At 36.2% G+C, this 16,047-nt stretch overlaps 1 protein-coding gene and 1 long non-coding RNA gene across 3 annotated transcripts in view; both read right to left on the reverse strand.

The window, feature by feature from the left end:
• Window positions 1-16,047, reverse strand: part of LOC136035538 (S phase cyclin A-associated protein in the endoplasmic reticulum-like) — a 598,516-nt gene that overhangs the window by 366,033 nt on the left and 216,436 nt on the right. The window lies entirely within an intron of this gene.
• The window catches only part of LOC136035534 (uncharacterized), a 33,479-nt gene that overhangs the window by 206 nt on the left and 17,226 nt on the right, over window positions 1-16,047 (reverse strand). Inside the window, exons 2-3 of the long non-coding RNA XR_010619463.1 lie at window positions 13,130-13,366; window positions 5,717-5,787 (exon numbers count right to left, since the gene is read on the reverse strand). This is a non-coding gene — a long non-coding RNA (uncharacterized LOC136035534). The remainder of the gene's footprint in view (window positions 1-5,716; window positions 5,788-13,129; window positions 13,367-16,047) is intronic.

Below are 16,047 nucleotides of genomic sequence, written 5' to 3' on the forward strand. Positions count from 1 at the left end.
TAAAAACTAATAAAAAAATAAAAAAGCTAAAAAACTAAAAAACTAAAAAAACTAAAAACTAAAAAAAAAGTTAAAAAAAAGGAAAAAACTGAAAAATAGAAGAGAAAAAGAAAACTAATAAAATTAAGAATAAAAATAAAAAAAAAATAAAAAAGATAAAAACTAAAAAAAAAAGTAAAAAGAAAAAACGAAAAAAACTGAAAAAGCTAAAAAAAAAAGGTAAAAACCAATAAAAAACTAAAAAGAAAAAAAGGAAAAAAACTAAAAAAAATTTTCATCTAAAAAACTAAAAAAAACTAAAAAAGGTAAAAACTAAAAGAACTAAAAAAGAAAAGGACACAAATGACGACCGGGATACTGGGAATATAAATGACGACCGGGACACAGGGAATGTTCAATTAGCAATCACCATCAACAAAGCTCAAGGGCAATCATTAGAATCATGAGGTATAGATCTGAATATGGATTGTTTTTCCCATGGACAATTATATGTTGCATGTTCAAGAGTCGGTAAACCTGACAATCTAAATAAATGACGACACTCAAAGAGAGAGCGACCGGGACAAAAGGAATGTTCGATTAGCAATCAACAAAGCACCGGGACACAGGGAGTATAAATGACGACCAGGACATAAGTAAAAAAAAAAACTAAAAAAACTAAAAAGAAGGTAAAAACTACAAAAAAACCGGGACACAAGGAATATAAATGACGCCCAGGACACTCAAAGAGAAATCACAGACTGGGACACCGGGACACAAATGACGACCGGGACACAAGGAATATAAATGACGACCGGGACACAGGGACATAACTACAAAGGGGACGCCGGGGTGCACAGGGGGATATATAATGACGATGGCGACTCAGGGAATGGTCGATTAGCAATCACCATCAACAAAGCTCAAGGGCAATCATTAGAATCATGAGGTATAGATCTGAATACGGATTGTTTTCCCATGGACCATTATATGTTGCATGTTCAAGAGTCGGTAAACCTGACAATCTATTTGAAAGAATCAGCCTCTGTGAACATCATCCTGTTGACAGCTATTTGTAGGGTCTTGAGTGTCATATTCATTTTCTGGTGTCTCTACATAAATATCTATTCCGGAATGAAAACACTTGCTGTCCTTTTTGGAATTTTTTCAGGTAAACTTGCTTTTTTATGTTTCTTTCTCAATTAGAGTTGAAAGGATGCCAGGGGTGATGGTGGTGGCGAGGTGCCATGGTGATACCAGGCTGCCTATATTTATGGCACTTGGTATTAACCAAGCGACATATAGCAATCGCAAATTCCGTCGGTCTGTGTGTCTGTCGGTCCCGGTTTTGCTACTTTAGGCACTTCCAGGTAAGCTAAGACGATGAAATTTGGCAAGCGTATCAGGAACCGGACCAGATTAAATTAAAAAATAGTCAATATCCCGATTTGACCATCTGGGGAGGGGGAGTGGGGGCCGGTTAATTCGAAAAAAAAATAGAAAAAAAATGAAGTATTTTTAACTTATGAGCCGGTGATGGGATCTTGATGAAATTCGATGTTTGGAATGATATTGTGTGTCAGAGCTCTTACTTTAAATCCTGACCAGATCTGATGACATTGGGGGGAGTTGGAGGGGGGTAACCTAAAATCTTTGAAAACACTTTGAGTGGAGGGATCGAGATGAAACTTGGTGAGAAAAATCAGCAGAAGACCTAGATACGTTATTGACATAATCGGAACAGATTTGTTCTGTTTGGGGGAGTTGGGGGGGTGGTAATTCCGAAAAAATAGAAAAAATTAGGTATTTTTAACTTACGAAGGAGTGATCGGATCTTAATGAAATTTGAAGTTTGGAAGGATATTGTGTCTTAGAGCTCTTATTTTAAATCCCGACTGGATCTGGTGACATTGGGGGGAATTGAGGGGGGCCTAAAATCTTGGAAAACACTTAGAGTGGAAGGATCCGGATGAAACTTGGTGGGGAAAATTATCAAAAGTCCTAGATACGTGATTGACATAACCGGAACGGATCTGCTCTCTTTGGGGGAGTTGGAGGGGGGGGGGGTTAATTCTAAATAAATTAGAAAAAATGAGGTATTTTTACCTTAAGAAGGAGTGGTCGGATCTTAATGAAATTTGATGTTTGGAAGGATATCGGGTTTCAGAGCTCTTATATTAAATCTCGACCTTATCCGAAGAAGGGGAATTTGGGGGAAAGGGGCGGAACCTAAAATCACGGAAAATGCTTAGAGTGGAGGGATCGGGATGAAACTTGGTGGGAAAAATAAGCACATGTCTTAGATACGGGATTGACATAACCGGAACGGATCTGCTCTCTTTGGAGGAGCTGAGGGGGGGGGGTTTCTAAAAATTAGCAAAAATGAGGTATTTTTAACTTGCGAAAGAGTGATCATATCTTAATGAAATTTCATATTTCGAAGGACCTCGAAACTCAGATCTCTTATTTTTTATTAAAATTTTCGAAAACGCTTATAGCGGAGAGATCAGGATGAAACTTGGTGGACAGAATAAGCCGAAGTCCAAGATAGGTGACTGACATAACCGGACCGGATCCACTATCTTTGGTGAAGTTAGGTGGTGGGGTTCAGTGCTTTGGTGAGTTTGGTGCTTCTGGACGTGCTAGGACGATGAAAATTGGTAGGCATGTCAGGGAGCTGTACAAATTGACTCGATAAAGTCGTTTCCCCCGATTCGAACATCTGGGGGGCTGAAGGGAGAGAAAAATTTGAAAAATTGAGGTATTTTTAACTTGCGAGTGGGAGATCGGATCTAAATGAATTTTGATATTTAGCTTGACCTCGTGACCCAGACCTCTTATTTTAAATCCCGACCGTCATTAAGCCTCTCATTTTTCTTTTAAAGCAATCTATTGATTCTTAGAATTTTGCTAGAGCTCATACCATATGAGCTCTTAGCTCTTGTTATATTACTCAGGTAATATTTGCTAGCTGTATAGACTTTATTTATAATCTTTTTTTTTCTTATATAAAAATCTGGTTGTTGTTGAATTTTATATATAACCTGACTGTGTCTGGTATTTTTTGACCACATAAAAAATATATAATTTTTTTTGAACATAAATAATTTTTTATCGTGTATGCTACATTGCCAAGAGCTTCACAGTCTTCGGTCCATCTTTTTCAGATGATGTCATATTCTAATATAGTGATGTCATATTCTAATGCTTGGACGTGGTAATTGACCTTGTGTCATTTGTATTTGAAATTAATTAAATGAAAAATATATTTTTCTAATTAACTGAATCGAAACGCAAGTAATTATGATACATCTGTGTAGTAGGTGACAATAACTATACGTTGCCGTCTTACATACTGCTGTCATAAGTGCTCGTGACACCAGTAAATGATTCACACTTGCTCGTGTTTTTAAATTTAATATAAAATTTTTGTAAAAACTACCCAAAAGGGGAGCTTTAATAATAGTTTTTAAATGATTTTTATTGTTTTCAGTTGAAAATTTGTGAATTATTCATGTTTTGTTCCTGGAATATTGTGCAGATACAACAGTGTCAATTCACTCAAATGTAGGGTGGGGGGGTGTATTTATAAAACATAAGGCACAATTTTTGTTTTTCCTATGAAAATACTAAAAATTGGTGAATTAGAGATAAGTTACTGAAGATTGTAGATGTGACTTTCGAAAAAAAGGAGGTACAAAGAGATTTAGGAAAACTTTAATTAAACCCCTTTATAGGAAAGGTTGCAAGAGTGAGTGTAATAATTACAGAGGTATCAGTTTGATTTCTATAAGAAGGAAAGTGCTTATCATGATGATATTTATTAGATAGTGTAGATTAAGTTTAAAAAAAAAAAAAACAGTATGATTTTAGAAAAGGCAGACGATGCTTCAACCAAATTAATAATTTCCACCAAATTAATAGTAGCAAGTATGTCTCCTTCGTGTCTAATAATACGATAAACATTTTTTATGGCATTTGGTATTAACCAAGTGACATATAGCAATCGCAAATCCTGTCAGTCTGTCTGTTGGTCCCAGTTTTGCTACTTTAGGCACAGGTAAGCCTAAGACGATGAAGCTTTAGCTTCCAGGTAAGCTAGGACGATGAAATTTGGCAGGCGTATCAGGGTCCATGTAAAATTAGAAAAAATGAGGTATTTTTAACTTACGAACGGGTGATCGGATCTCAATTAAATTAGATATTTAGAAGGATATCGTGTCTCAGAGCTCTTATTTTAAATCCTGACTTGATCTGCTGACATTGGGGGGGGGAGTTGGGAGGGGGAAACCTAAAATCTTGGAAAACACATAGAGTGGAGGGAACTGGATGAAACTTGGTGGGAAAAATAAGCACAAGTCCTAGATACATGACTGATATAATCAGAATGGATCCACCCTCTTGGGGGTAGTTGGAGGAGGGGGTTAATTTTGAAAAATTAGAAAAAATAAGGTATTTTTAACTTACGAACGCGTGATCGCATCTCATTGAAATTTGATATTTAGAAGGATATCGTGTCTCAAAGCTCTTATTTTAAATTCCGACCGGATATGGTGACATTGGGTGGAGTTTGGGATGGGGGAACCTAAAATCATGGAAAACGCATAGATTTGAGGGATCGGGATGAAACTTGATGGGAAAAATAAGCAGAAGTCTTAGATACGTGATTTACATAATTGGAATGGATTCGCTCTATGGGGGGGGGGGGGTAATTATGAAAATATAAAAAAATGACGTATTTTTAACTTACGAAGGAGTGATCTTCATGAAACTTCATATTTAGAAGGACCTCGTAACTCAGATCTCTGATTTTAAATCTCAACCGGATCCAGCGTCATTGGGAGGGGGCCGGAAATCTTAGAAAATACTTAAAGCGGAGAGATCGTGATAAAACTGGATAGGAAGAATAAAAGCCTGTCTAAGATACGTGACTGACATAACCGGACTGGATATGCTCTCTTTGCTGGAGTTGGGGAGGGGAGGGGGGTAATTTTGAAAATAGAGGTATTTGTAACTTACTAAAGGGTGACCAGATCTTAATGAAATTTGATATTTAGAAGGATCTCGTGCTTTAAAGCTCTAATTTTAAATTCCGACCAGATCCTGTGACATTGGGGGGAGTTGGAGGGGGAAACCGGAATTCTTGGAAAACGTGAAAATTGGGGTATTTTTTCTCACGAATAGGTGATCGGATCTTAATGAAATTTGATATTTAGAAGGAATTCATGTCTCAGAGCTCTTATTTCAAATCCCAACCAGATCTTTTGACATTAGGGGGAGTTGGAGGAGGAAATCTCGGAAAACACTTGGAGTGGAGGAATCGGGATGAAGCTTGGTGGATGGAATAAGCAAATGTCCTTGATACGTGATTGACGTAACCGTACTGGCTTCGCTCTCTTTGGGGGAGTTGGGGGGAGGGGTTCAGTGATTTGGCGAGTTTAGTGCTTCTGGACGTGCTAGGACGATGAAAATTGGTAGGCTTGTCAGGGAGCGGCACAAATTTACTTGATAAAGTCGTTTTCCCCGATTCGACCATCTGGGGGGCTAAAGGGAGAGGACAAATTAGAAAAAATTAGGTATTTATAGCTTACGAGTGGGTGATCGGATCTTACTGAATTTTAATATTTAGAAGGACATCGTGACTCAGAGCTCTTAATTTAAATCCTGACCGGCATTAAGCCTCTGATTTTCCTTTAAATCAATCTATTGATTCTTAGAATTTAATAAGAGTTCGTACCATATGAGGTCTTGGCTCTTCCAGCCTCGTCACAAGTGTCTTATGATCTCATAGCTCTTGTTTACGTTTATCTAAAAAAAAAAAAAAAATATATAGATGAGTTTAGGAATTAAAAATTTTTTTTTTCTTGTTAGCGTTGTTAACTCTTGGCTCTTAGCTCGTCTTGCCTCGTCACAAGAGCCATATGAGCTCTTAGCTCTTGTTCTTTTTGTATATGTTTTTTTTTTCAGGCGCTTTTGACACACTGACACAAGTTGTCATTTCCAACGTTTTTGATGTCGAAAAATTAGTATGTCGAATCATTAATATTAATGATTTCAACTAACTAATAAGATGCCTGGGAATTAATAGCCTTTCACGTGGTTTCGCTTTCATCATTGGACCACCAATAGCTCGTTTTTTATTCGACGCAATGTTTTCATGTAATACTCCGTTTATTGTAGCCGGATTGTTTTTGTCTTTGAGTGTTATATGCCATTGCTTCATAGGATATTTTCGATAATGTTTTAAAATTCGGTAAAAAGGTATGATTATTCTCAGACTCGAGCAGTCCCCAATGACAATAAAAAAAAAAAAAAACTAAACTTTGGAAATAATACAGGAATACGAAACTAATTAATACTGATAAATAATATAATCTAAACATTGACAAATTATATGTATTTTTTTTCTAAGAAAGTTCTGGTATCAAGGGATTTTTTGACTGAGTATTATCACTGTCACAAAATTTTTTAAAAACTGCTATCAAGTAATGGCATAACTCCAGCTACAATAAACGGAATATCGTAAGTTCCTGTCCCAACGTCAGTTCCAGCTCCAACATCAGTTCCAGTTTCACCGTTCCATTTCCATATTCCCGCTCCAGGATCCAGTTTTAGAAAAGAAAAATTTCGGCAAGGACCTCCGCTAAGCCGTCCTCATTGCTCAAACACAGAAAAATAAACTAGCCTATTGAAATGAACCCTAACAAAGCCTATAAGTTTTAATTTTTATGTTTTGTCTAAGATAACCAGGACGATTTCAGCCAGTTGAAAAGAAAAAAACGAATATTTTGAAAAGATCTCCTTCGAGCCCTCCTCAGTGCTCAAACCCAAAAAAAATCTAGCTTTTTCAAGTGAAATTTAACAAAATCTCTCTGTTTTGTCTTTTCGCTTCGTTTTTTCAACTGGCAGGAAAATTACCCTGTTTTTTTTTTACTTTCTTAATTTTTTTTTCATGTTTTAATCGTTTTTCACCAAATGTAATTTTTTTATAATTTTTGCTTACATCTACAACAAGTGCAATCAGCCAAATTATTGACTAAACTTGGTGCAAATGCATGATATGATGATTTGTTTATGTATTTGTTCTGAATATATATTCATCCTAAGTAGTTGACGATTACGCTGGCCGTAGACAAATATGCCTGTAGCTGAATATGCGTAACTCTATTAATATTTTCTAATTAATCAGCTGAATACTAAGCTGGCTTTTACTTAATTAATTCAGATATAAAACAGTTTTTGATGAAAATAAAGAGCGCGGTTTTTATAATAGATTTTTGAAAAAATGAGCTCGGAAATTTTTCCAAGCATGCTTCTTTATCTTTGTTTCTATGGCACTTGGTATCTACCAAGTGACATCTAGCGATCGCAAATTCTGTCGGTTTGTTGGTCTGTCAGTCTGTCCCGGTTTTATATAGCCCCCCCCCCCCGAAAAAAATCTTAATCAAGGCCTGTTTTAATTAGTGAAGCATAAGAAGATTAATTATGAATGGGGTGAGTAGATTATAAAAGGTCACACCCTAGCCCCTTTTCGAACAAATATCAGTGACAAAGCTATTGAAAATAACGCCCCTTTTTCTTTCAAGTTAATAGCTATGGTTTCATGTAATGTGAATGAAAAAGCTAGAATTTTGTTCTTTTGTAGGATTGTTACTGCTACTCGCCTTATTCTTGCTATTGTTGTTATAAATTCTTATTACCATATTTGCCAGTTAAGATCTGACCACACTAGTTTTATTTTTAAGCATAGCTACAAGAATCTATTTAAGCTCACCCTCAGGTAAGGATAATCAGACATAAATTTGCGGATTGACAAATATTTTGTAAGACCTTTTGCTGTTTCCAGGGCTGTATCCATGTTCTAGGGTGGATAACACAGGAAGAACTGGGTTCTGGATTGGGAAGTTGCCTCCCCCCTGCCCCATAGTAAATTACCCTCCTGCTACTACTTACATCTCACTCCAGCACAAGGCTAACTGAAGCCAACACAGTTGTGCACATTCCTCCTCCTCCCCAAACTATTCAAGTCTTTTTTCTTTACCTCCTTCCAACAAGTTCCGATTTCTTGTAAATCATTTCTCAAGTCGATGCCTGGTTATCCATAGGTGAAATTAAGCACCTTGTTCTAATCATGTTTCTTTGGTGATTGCTAAGTCTGACAAGCCATCCTATGTAAGTTTTATTGTTTAGGCCAAATTTGGAGGGGGGGGGACTTATTCAAACTAATTTAAACTTTAATAAAATAGACTTATCGTTTCAATTTTTTTGGAACAATCTGTGACTGTAAATATCCCTGTGAATAATAATGTTTATTTATGTACTTTTGTTTGTGCTTTTTTAGAAGTTTGTTCTCTTTTGTAGACTTTATTGATGTGTTTAGTGTTTATTCAGTTATATTTTTTTCGCTCGTAATTTTGGTTGGTTAGAATATTATGAGCCTCTCAGATGTCTAAATAATCAAGTCCATTTCTATGTTTTTTTTTTTGTTTTTTTTTTATCTTTTAAGGAACGTATTGATTATTGATTTTATTTATTCATTTTTTTTTTAAAGAGCTGCTAAATGGAAAGAATTCATAAATGATTAATAAGCTTAATATATATATATATATATATATATATATATATATATATATATATATATATATATATATATATATACAGACTGAATCGACCATATCGTAGATAGTAGACTGAATATGTAAGAAATACGTCAACCTTGTTAATAGTCAGAATCATTTTCAAAATTTCCTGGTAATAAAAAGCTATTTTCAAATCTCTGCCAAATTTTCTAGTCTCTGATTTAGTAAAAAAATTCATCGATTATATTTCTGCGCTGAGGAAAAAATTAATGCCTAAAAAGTTTACGCAAAAGCTATAACTTATAAGTTCCTATTTTTGCTTAAATATCAATATTTTTGTGTTCGATATATTTTGATTACTTGCTGATTTTGAGTCCGGTTAACTACAAATTTTACTTACCTTTAAAATCATATTGGCAATATAGAATTCGTTAGAAGCTTTTTCTATTCTGTTATTGTTGGCTTAGACGGGATTGGCCTCTGAGTGGCTCAAACAAAATATGACACTGTCTTTCTAGTGCAATTACAAATTATCATTCTTTTGTTTATGTTTTCTGAATTACAATTAAGGATTTAATGGATTTAGAGTTAAGGATTTACAATTAAGGGTGGGGGGGGGATCAAATTTTTCTCTCTCTTTCTTCGGATTTTCTTCATTCTCCTTTTCCTCTTCAATTTTTTGGATTTTGGTTGCATGGGGATGAACTAAGTGGGGGTTTATTAAAGGGGATTGAATAAGGTCGAGGTGTCTGGACTTGATTTGAATAGATTCAAATTGAATGGAGTCAAGTTAAACAGTGATTCGTTATAATGGGAAGATAAACACGGGAAATCAAATCTTTCCGTGTTTATTCGCTTTCTCTTGTTTTCTTTTTAATTAATTAAATTACTTAATCTAATTAGCTCAATACATATCCATATTATTGTTTACATTTTGTGAATAACGCAAATCACAAGGACCTACAGGGGCATTGCTTTCCTGGGCATTGAACTGTAGTACTTTTTTACGCGGATCGCCCTTAAGAGCTATCTGTATATTTTTTGAGATATCTGTAGATGATATATCAGTATTTTTGTTGTATTTATTTAACTGAAAAAGAATAGTGGCGACTTTTGCAAAAAGTCGCCGACTTATTTTTCTACCGAGTGCCCAAAAACATTAGGGGCACCCCCTCTCCCCATACGTGACGGCCCCGCTGCTACTATAACTATTGCTACTGCATTTCCTAAGGGTACTAAGGCACCCCTTACATGACGGCCCTGCTGCTACTACACCTATTGTTACTGCACTTCCTAAGGGTATTAAGGTGGAGTTTTCAAGGAATGTTTTGGTGAATATTGAATTAAATCAAAATGAACTATGACCTTGTAGATTTTCAAAAGGTGACAAACCAATGCATCCAGAACGGCTTCCGTTATTAAGTTTGAACTTTAAAAAGAATGTAAATCATTAATTTAGGCCTATGGCTTACTTAGTAAAGGCCTACTTTTTTAGTTGAAGGCTGTGCAGAAAACAAGTTATTGGCGGAGGGGGGATGGGCTCATTCAACAACGAAACTGACTTATACTTTTTGGCCATTAGTTAATATAATTTTTTATTTTTAGTAACTTTTATCGTTTCGAGGGAGGGGGGGTAAACCTGGATGCCTATACTTTAATCCGGAGGAATGAACCTTTTCAATTATCGAAAGAATTGGGTTTGATTTAGCCATAAAATGCTGGAAATGTGCATTTCCAGTAATTTTATGCATTTTGGGTATAAAGGGAGGTCAAGCCCCTGGGGCATCTGCAGGTAAAACTTTATTTTTCTTCTTTCTTTTTTTTGTCATTTTTGGAACAGCTATTTAGGTATATTCTCTATTTAACCATGTGTTTTGGTGTATTCTGTTTTTTCAATTGGATTTTACCAAAAGAGGACGTTACACTAGATATGAGTACATAAAATAATATGATGAAACTGCTTTATTGAATTGGTAGTGCCGCCAATTCAGAAAAATTCTCGAGGTAGAGGGAGGGGGGTGCTAGGACAGGCTAAAGATACTACTGTAAAATAAGGCACCTCATAGGACATAATGTGTAGTGCCGCCAATTCAGAAAAATTCTCGAGGTAGAGGGAGGAGGGTGAAATATGTCTTAGAAGTCTTAGGAGGGTTGAATTTTTTTTTTTACTTATTTTCACTGATAGTGCCAAAAAGATTAATTTTCAATGAAAATACCAAAAAACCTATTTTTCGAAACCCACAAGGAACCGTGGGTGGGGGAAGTAGGTCTCTACGCTTGCAGGAAAAATGAATTACTCGAGAATTAAAAGAAAATTACTGCATCTGCTCCAAAACGTCTGGTAACAATAGCTAACTTGAGCTTGACTTTGAAGAAAAGAAGATCTGCTGGAGCTCTTTTTGTGTTGTATATTTTCTCAGAGAATTCCCATAAGAATAGACTTCGAACTCACCAGTGATGTTAAGCTGTGTAAGACAAAAGTTGTTGAGAAATTTGATTCAAATAAGAAGAAAAATATTACGCCTTCATATAAAAGTATTATTAGCCCGAAATTAGTATACATATTTTGAATTATTTATTGCCTTCTTAATTTTATATAATAAAAATATGCTACTTACTATACCAAAAATGGTTAAGATATAATAAAATCAGTTCAGGCTTAAAGTTTATTTGGTAAACCTTTTGGCTAAAAATATAGAAACTGCAAATGAAATTCCTCTGTCAAAAACTCTTACAATATAATTTTTTTCTTCAATTTATATTATTTTTTTTTTTCTATTTTTTTTTTAGAATTTTTCTCAGAATGTATTAATTGGAAAGCGACTCAGAAGTCTTAATTTTCTTCTCGCTTTATTAGATCTCATTCAGAAGGATTTTGTGACAATGTTTATAAATAGATATTGTGTCTTGTATATGTGCTATATTGATTTTGTGATGTATATTTTTTTTCTGTGAATATTCCAGTTAAATAAGATATGTGCCTTAGTTTTCGCAATAAATATTTAAAAGATTCATTTTTCTCTATATTCTGCATATGATAATCCTGTGGTACTACAGGGTTAAACAGAATGCTAATCAACAGGACTGCTACTAACCGAGTGGCAGTAGTCGAGTGGCAACCTGAGTTGCCACTCGACCGTAACCGCTTCAATGTAACAGTCGAGCGAAAGATGGTGTTTTTGCAGTGCAATTTGTTTTACTAAAATAGATTTCAAAGAAGAAAATACAAAAGATAATACACTTTTTAATGATAGTTTTTTTTAAGTTTCACTAATCGCGGCAATACACGTTTGCTCGCTCAAAAAAAAAAAAAAGAAGAAATCTTCAGCAGGATTTTGATCGGTCATTATATCCCCCCGCCCTAAAGAAAAACAGGAAGTGACACGCTTGCCTAAAATTTCAAATACCCAAGGCAAATTTCAAATTTTGCTTCTTGACCAATTTACCCCTCCTTCAGAAAGCCTGGATCCAGCAGTTCGAGTTTTTATGTCTAAAATGACTGAAATTTGCATGAAAGTAAAACTTTGCCGATGTTTGGAGACCTGAGGACTAGGCTTGAAAAGAATCCATCTGATTCCATGCAAACCTACTGGGTTTGCGGTGACTTTGAGTTCTTTTTTATTTATTTCAAAAGCCACTACTTTAGTTTTTTGAAGAATTGGATTGAAAAACAGAAAATGAATTTGCTAACAATAAAAATCATTAATATGATCAAGACCACTTTTTAATGAGAATCATAGTACTAAAAGAAATAAAAATGTTAGAAAGAAACATCCAGATGGACAGAAACAGGTCAATTGGAATCGGAAATACCGTATTGAGATTCGCCAATGATTACATCTGAGCAGAATATTATAGGTCATAGAGATGCACTCTTTCGAACTTGAATTGATCTTTACTTTAAGGACACACTTAACAAGTCCTGGCTCTAACCCCACCTTGCCACAGCTATCTTTTAGCTGGCAATTTTTAATGTTGAGCTTTTGAGCTAAGACGATTTCGCCTCTCAGTTTCAGCTTCCCTTAGAACACTGAAATGCCGCTCGGCAATGACATTTGACAATGGCAGTGAAAAAAAGTACTGTGTCATTTTCCAGACGTTTGGAAACATGACTCCCCCTGTAGAAGATTTAATTGTAAGATTATTGCGCCAGTAGACCACTATGTCCAATTCGTTTACAAGATATACTCCTTCACATAAAGTTAAATTTGATATGGACCGCCATTCCTGCTCCAGCTTATTTCAAATACCAGATTCTCAGTGCTCCAAGAATTTATGAAAACCAGGAACTCCTAGCTCGTTGCTAGAGCTTAGAGTCAAGAACTGGATGACGTTTTAGATCTTGTCGGAGAAGAGAAAATGATCAAGAATTGGCTTGATAGCTTCAATGTGAAAGTCTCTTGAGGAGCGACGAATTTGGAGACTTTTCGGCCACGAAACGGCCATCGCCAACTTCCTTCTTTCCAGCCCCAAGAGGAAATTATGTCTTTTATACCCTATATAGAAGCTGTTATCGGGAAGATAAACTCGCTTCAGCGCACGGGTTGATGGCAAAAGAATTAGTTACTTACTTAATTTCTTTCACGTCTGGGGTGTATAGGGCAGTGACAGTTGACCTACAACTTGACCGATCTTGTGTCAAAGACCAAAGTTTTTTCAGAGTGATTCGGAGACTGGTCGTCTCTTTCTCCAGGGATCGACCAAGTGTGCTGCGTTATCTTCCACTCCTTCGAATGCCGGGTGGGGTTCAACACCATAAAGCGATTTTGTATATGGATTTTCAAGAGGTGAAATAAGGGTTTTTGAGCCTGAAACATAATATTAATATTGCATATAAGGCTGACAACTTAAACTAATTCTGACTTTCTTAAATTATCAAAATAAGAAGTATTTTTAACCCTTTTGTTTCATAAGAAACTGAAATTTTATTTCTATTTAAAGAAAATTCTGAGCAACGCCCTTCTTCCCCAAAAAGGGCAAAGGCGTGCGATGATGACGCAACCACCTCTGCCCTACAAAGCAAAGATACGGATCCTTCTGCGGTCCCCCAACAAAGAGGGGAGAACGCGGCTATTTCTGCTCTACAAGGCCATGATGCAGGCCATAATGCTGGGATCAAAAGGTGATCCCAGCATGCAAGATGGAGTTGCAAGCCCTAGCGTATTTAAAGTCAAAGAAGCTCTGTGAAATTTTTAACTAAGCTTAATGTTTAAGGGATATAAAACTTAATATTTGTTCGGCATGGGGAAATAGCTAAGATGCTGGGAACCTTGTTCTTGACGCTTGGAGGGATGTTTAATGGTGTTTTCCATCCTAAAAGGGGTTTCTCTTTAGTTTAATAAAGGGAAAATACCAGGATCCTCTCGATAGTTTTGAGGAGCCTCTAGCCTCCAAAGAAATAGGCGGAATTTCACTGGACTTAAAGTAGAAAACTTATTTCATTTTGGTACGGTGATTCCATTTTTCGAAGGAAAAGAAAGCGTGCCGGGGAATCACAAGAACAGCAAGAAAACAGGCTTGCGGCTAAAGAACGCAAAACCGCGCAGTTAGATGAAAATCCACCTGGACAGCGAGAGTCAAAACATATCAAAACTGAAAATGATAGCGATGATGATTGGGTTTGGGATTTTGACTTGGATAAGGTCATCAATGCCTACCAGATTTAAGTTAAAAAAACAAAGGTTCGTCGATATGTACTTCATAGTGACGCTGAAAAATAAAGAAGAAAAAGAAAACTGAAAAAAGGTAAAAAACTAAAAAAAAACTAAAAAGAAAAAACACTCAAAGAGAAATTACAGACCGGGACACAAATGACGACCGAGACAGAGAGAATATAAGTGACGACCGGGAACCTCAAAGAGAAATTACAGACTGGGACACCCGGACACAAATCACGACCGGGACACAGGGAATATAAATGACGACCGGGACACAGGGACACAACTACAACGGGGACGCCGGGGGCAGAGACAGGATTTATAGATGACGACCGGGACACAGGGATTGTTCGAATAGAAATTACAGACCGGGACACCGGGACACAAATGACGACCGGGACACCGGGACACAGGGAATATGAATGACGACCGGGACACTCAAAGAGAAATTACAAACTGGGACACCGGGACACAAATAACGACCGGGACACAGGGAATATAAATGACGACGGGGACACAGGGACACATCATTAGAATAATGAGGTATAGATCTGAATACGGATTGTTTTTCCCATGGACAATTATATGTTGCATGTTCAAGAGTCAGTAAACCTGACAATCTATTTATATGCAGAGACAATGGGACAGCGAAGAATGTTGTATATTCGCATGTTTTACGTAGTTAAAAACATATATTTATATCTATCTCTATTCACAGGTGGGACACAGGGACACAACTACAATGGCGCGTAACTAATATGGCGCGTAACGACTTACGCGCGCTGGGGGTTTGGGGGGCGCGAAGTGCCCCACCAACTAGGTGTTGGGGTGGCGCGAAGCGCCACCCCAACAGCTAGAAGGGAATATAAATGACGACCGGGACACTCAAAGAGAACACTAAAAAAACTAAAAAAACTAAAAAAAGGTAAAAACTACAAAAAAACTAAAAAGAAAAAAAACTAAAAACTAATGAAAAAACTAAAAAAGCTAAAAAACAAAAAAAAACTTAAAAAAGAAAAAAAAATAATAAAAGGAAAAAATGAAAAATAAAGGAGAAAAGCAAAACTAAAAAAAATAAAAATAAAAAAAAAACTAAAAAGAAAAAAGAAAAAAAACTAAAAAAACTAAAAAAAAAGTAAAAACAAAAAAAAACTAAAAAGAAAAAAAAGGGGAAAAATACAAAATTTATTTCATCATATACCATTTCAAAAACGAATGTATATACAGACGGGGACACCGGGATACAAATGACGACCGGGACACAATGAATATAAATGACGACTGGGACACAGGGACACAACTACAACGGGGATGCCGGGTGGCACAGGGGGATATATAAATGACGACGGGGACACAGGGAATGTTCGATTAGCAATCACCATCAACAAAGCTCAAGGGCAATCATTAGAATCATGAGGTATAACTAGAAAAACTAAAAAAAGGTAAAAAACTAAAAACTAAAAAAAGACCAATTCAAAAACGAATGTATATACAGACCGGGACACCGGGACACAAATTACGACCGGGACACAGGGAATATAAATGACGACCAGGACACAGGGACACAACTACAACGGGGACGCCGGGGGGAACAGGGGGATATATAAATGACGACGGCGACACAGGGAATGGTCGATTAGCAATCACCATCAACAAAGCTCAAGGGCAATCATTAGAATCATGAGGTATAGATCTGAATACGGATTGTTTTCCCATGGACCATTATATGTTGCATGTTCAAGAGTCGGTAAACCTGACAATCTATTTATATGCACAGACAATGGGACAGCAAAGAATGTTTTTAACGTAGTTAAAAACATATATATATATAT

Source organism: Artemia franciscana, chromosome 14 (genome assembly GCF_032884065.1).
Source record: "Artemia franciscana chromosome 14, ASM3288406v1, whole genome shotgun sequence".
In the NCBI taxonomy this organism is placed as follows: Eukaryota; Metazoa; Arthropoda; class Branchiopoda; order Anostraca; family Artemiidae; genus Artemia; species Artemia franciscana.